Source organism: Meleagris gallopavo, chromosome 1 (genome assembly GCF_000146605.3).
Source record: "Meleagris gallopavo isolate NT-WF06-2002-E0010 breed Aviagen turkey brand Nicholas breeding stock chromosome 1, Turkey_5.1, whole genome shotgun sequence".
Lineage (NCBI taxonomy): Eukaryota > Metazoa > Chordata > Aves > Galliformes > Phasianidae > Meleagris > Meleagris gallopavo.
The window spans coordinates 156,488,641-156,494,076 of NC_015011.2; positions in this window are offsets into that span (position 1 = coordinate 156,488,641).

Here is a 5,436-nt window from a genome sequence, read left to right on the forward strand (position 1 = left end):
GTATCAGAGGAGGTTTAGATTAGACACAAGGAAAACTTTTCTCTCAGAGAGTGGTCAGGCACTGGAATGGCCTGCCCAGGGAGGTGGTGGAGTCTCCATCTCTGGCAGTGTTCAAGAGATGTCTGGATGAGGCGATATGAGGTATGTTTAGTGACTTGTAGTAGCCATATTTGGCAGGAGGACGGTTGAACTAGATGATCTCGTAGGTCCTTTCCAACCTTGTGATTCTATGATTCAATCTCTAGGTTCAAAAATACACACACTTTCATAGTTCACTTGACAACTTGCAGTGGCTCCTCCCTCTGTCCACAACATCTGCCTGGATTCCAGGCCCTCATACCCACTTCACAGGTTATCTTCTAGTCAGCTGGTCTAGCTTGAAGTTTCCAGCAAGTACACAGCACTCAGATACACTTGTCCCTCATACACAACATCAACACATTTGCACTCCCTCTGGGAGTGCTGACCACCTGCTTCATACCGCAGCCCAGACCCAAGACCAATGCTATTCATCACCTAATTCAGCTTTAAGTTTGTTAGTGAATACATATGCTCACACCACGTGCAACTGATAGTGGAAGATACAGTTAGGTCCCAGCAGCCAGCACTAGGCACACTTGTTGTGCTCCAGTCCAGCTCCAGCTACTCTGCAGTCTTCACTTACCTCACTCACATCAATCCCAGTAGCTGACCGGGGAACACAACTCCTGCACCAGGAACTGGGAGTAGAAGACCCCAATCACTCCAGTACCTGATGCTAGGACCCCACTCACTCCACTCTGACACCACAGTCTGGGAATATTTACATCCCTCATCTGAGTCCAGTATCGGGCACCCAGTCCACTCCCACTGATATTCCTGGGAGCCAGCATTTTAGCCTCAGAGTCCTTAGAGCACTCTCCAGGTCTAGAGTGGACCCAACTACTGAACATCTATTTTACATGTTACTGGTCCTTTTATACACTTTACTACCTGTCCCCCCTCTTTGTTCCTCCTGCTCAACCTTCTCCTTGTATATTCTCCTTGAATTTGCAGAGTCTTGGCACCCTCCCAGCCTGTGGCTCCTTAGTTCATAATTTTGTCATTTGCAAGGTTCATCCATCCTGAAAGTGGTGACCACAGCTTGCTGGTCCACCAATTAGTGTGACTAGGAGGATTGTTTCTTGTGACCGTTTCCCACCTTAGAAGTCCTCCACCAACTAACTCTTCTGGAATAAATATTCCCAAATTCTCTCATGCTTTTATAAATTAGTGTGACTGAACCACTACCTCCTTTTCTTATTACTCCTTGTGTTATTGGAAAGGAGACCTTGACAAAATACTCTTACGATAAAAAATAATTATTTTAATATCCATAATTGCTTTAAAAAAAAAATCTAACTTAGCAATCAGACACATTTGTATGTAGTTATTTTTATTATCTATGCCTTTTCCCAATGACTACACTGATTAAATATAGTCTTTAGTTGTCCATTAGTCAAACTAAAATCATTAAGGATGTAATTTTTATGTTATATACTGTTTCTGATGCCTGCTTATGATGTCACACTGATTAACTTGCAGGATTTGGAGAAAATTGTTATGAAGAAACAGCATCAGAACACAAGGGATTTTCAAGAAAAAAAAGAAACATTTCAAAAGCAAATAGTCCATTTTTAGAACAGAACCTTGCACAAATTATTCAAAATTGATTCACTCTTGGGAAGACTGTTCCTTATATCACCAAGGTCAGGGCTTTATTAATTATTTGATGTATGTTTTCTAGTCACATACATAATTCCAACAGTTGTTATGGCTTATAAGGTACATTAGGAGACAAATTTTAAAGTAAATCAAGTAGAAATGATAAATACATTCAGTGCCATAATAGGTGAGGAGGCTGTACAAATACACTACCTAGGCATAAGGAATCACAGGTAATGTAGTATAACGTAGGAGCGCTATGGTTGCAGTAGAAACTCATATCTAACCAACATACTGTGCATAGAAAGCTCCCATAGGAACTGTTTAGCCATTTGTTTTCTATAGACTGTGTTAACCTTTGCCTTAGTCTGAAGGATCTTCAGTAGATTTATGACTTTGTCCTCTATAGCAAGTGACCTACAAGGTAACAGAAGAACTGTTAATAATGTCTGTTCGGCAGTGTGAATATCATTTCAATCTTCTTGCTACTATAACTCCCAGGCACATGCAGCAATGTTTGATTAAAATAATGAATAAATAAATAAATAAATAAATAAATAAATAAATAAATAAATAATAATAAAAGAGGCAAAAGGAGACAGAGAACGTGAAGAAAATAAGAGCAACAAAAACTCTCAGTACTTTTGCTTGCAGACTTGAAAGATAAATTTATATGGTGCTCTATTGTAATTCAGATTTCCAGAATGAGGATGTGGGAGGCCTGGATCTTAATGGACTAGAATCTTTAAAAGACCTATACTAGGGATCATTCATACTGTTCTGATTGACAACCTTAATAAGAAACAAAATTACCTGGAATTATCATTGATTTGTCTAGATATAATGTGATAATCATACAAGGAAAACCATGAGAAAAATGTACAGAATTAGTCTTCAGTTCTGAAACTATGGGATGATAAGTAAATGGAATATGATTATGTTATTAAAATCTTAGGGATATTTAGATGCTGCAAACTAAGCACATGCATAAGAATTTATGAGACTTTTGCCTCAGCAATGTAGTTTTGTGACAGTGCATGATAATTTTGCTTTTCTTTATCAATTAGAAATAAAATATAATATAAAGCTAATAAACATTAATAATAATAATAATAATCTCAATAATAATAATGTAAAATTATAATAATAAACTAATCTAAAGGATGTTCCAAGCATGTCTTGAATAGCATTTTGAAAGTCAGCAAAAAGAAAATCTGTGTACCATATTTTTGGGGCACCACTTTCCATGTTGTATACCGTGGTTATATTTTATCATCTCTTAAATATTGCAGCAGTGAAAATCAGTCTCTCTTGTTATATTATTTTAAAGTAAAAAAGAAAGAGAATTTTATGTGATAGTCTGTCAAATGTCTTTTGCATTTCCCAACTTAAAGTCCCTTAATGCAGGATATGTAGATTTTCATGTTTAAACTATCAGTTTGATAATGTAGGGTTGAAAAAGCGCACAAAGATTAAAAAGTCTTTAGGATCAATCCCTCCTGACTTTATTGAAAGAGTTACCAAAGTGACACAGTGTCTTAATAGATAGTCAGATTTATTAGGGTTGAAATCTCTATTCTATTTTATTTAATTAGCTTAGTCTGCAGAGAGAATCCAGTGGCAGAGAAACCTCCCTCTTTGTGGCACAGAACCCCAAATAACCATATTCTATAACAGTGAGGTAAAAGAAAATTATAGGAAAGTAGTTTTCTTAAACTGGCTTAGACTGGGGGAAAAACAACAACAACAACAACAACAACAAAAAAAAAAACCTAAATCAAAAATCAAAACCAAGTTAAACACATGGACCAGTATGTTTCACATATCCTTTATACGTATTCCTTCTACATTTAAAATAATAAAAATTATATAAAAGTATTGTGGTTTTGTGATTTTTGTTATTGGTATTCCACACCATAACATCATGTAAAGCACTGGGGAGCTGATGCCCTGGTTCTGTGGACTGCTGGTTTCCAGATGCCTGGTTCTTGGAGACGGGTGTGGATCTAAATACCCCAGAGGACTTTGTGCTCACACGGAAAAGGTGGAGCTCCTCACAGGTCACGAGGCCCTCTCTCTTTTCGCTGCCCAGGGAGCACGTGCTCCCCTGCCATTGTCCTATGACTTTAGAATAAAGCCTTCAGTTTTGGACATCGTCATTTTATTTGATTTGTTAGCCTCAATTCCAATTATATTTAATTATATTGTCTTTTCTTGCATTCCAATATCGTATTTAGTAAATTAACTTTCCTCCTCAGATTATTGCCACTGTTCTGTTTTTAGACCCGTCTCTCATCTCCCTACTCTTCCACCTTTTCCCCTTTCCTGGGATGTGGGTCCATGGGTTCCCTGCCCCATTAGAAACGGTCCAAACCAGCTAGTAAATGTTGACACCTTACTTTTTTTTTTTTTTCCTTTCTTTTCCGGGTCAGTGGGCCCACTATCAAGGACACAGATAGATACGAGAACAAAAGAAAAAGAAAAAGGAAGAAAAAGGGGAAAATAAAAAAAAAAACATTACTGGTATACTATCATTAACATCTCACAGAAAGGTTCAATATACATATTACCAACAGCTGGCTTTTCTCTCACAGACCACTAAATGATGTCTGTGTCTGTGACCATTGCACAACTTCTATAAGTTCTGTGGAAGACGTAAGAAGATCATAATACTCTTTCTGTACTGTTAACAGAGGCACTGCTCTGTGCTTGAGGAAAAGGAACCTATTGCATGCAAAATAAATAAGTAAGTAAGTAAGTAAGTAAATAAATAAATAAATAAGCATGAATGTTAGGTTTATCTGAAATACTTTACCTAATCCTGCTCTTTTCTCTCCTTGGCACCATGGATATTTTTCCCGGCATCAACAGAGACCAGGATGGGAGGACTTTGGTAACCCAGAATGGTATGTTACACTTTAGATTTCTCCAGAAATTGCCCAATACAGGAAAAGCCAAACTTACAACTTTATGGTTTAGCTGTGGCTAAACAGGACACATAAACAGAAACTAAAGTCCCTCCCTTCAGGTGATCACCCTAAAAGTTTGCTTGCCAAGATTCTTTTTTTTCTGTTCTAGTGTAGCAGCTCTATTTAAACTGGCAATGGTGAATCTAGGAGAACTGCTGAGTCCCAGAAGTTGGAATTATGCCTAGGTAGAAGTAGCTACAGAGTTTCTGGAGAAATACCGACTGCCTTTGCCTCTAAATGCTTACTCTGTGTGGATATCCAGCTTGTTCAAAAATACTTTATGTATTCCAAATATACTATATGACATGGAGGAAACAAGCCCTTAGAGTTTCCATTCATTTCTGCAGTAATATTCAGAAACAAGTACAAATAAATATATATTTACATATATTTAAATGTAATAATTGAGAACTTACACATCGATTTTAATAATTTATGTGTATTTTTCTACGTATCCTTAGAATTATGGCTTTAAATTGAAATTTAACAAAATATTTATTGAACTTTTCCATATTTTTTTCCTTAAAATGAATCACTCCATCAGAGAAAATCTATAGAAAATCTATGTATTTTGTCTATATAGACAAAATGTTTTTTTTCCTAGGTATGCATTCTCTAGGGTTGATGCTCTGGAATCTTGTATAGCTCTTTTATTACAAATATCAGGACATCAAAATTCTCATATTAAATTTAAATGTCTGAAATAAGTCTAGTGAGTAAGATCAACAATGAATCTCTTACTGACTTTTTTTCTTTTTTTTTTTTATTGGTTGTACTCTACTTC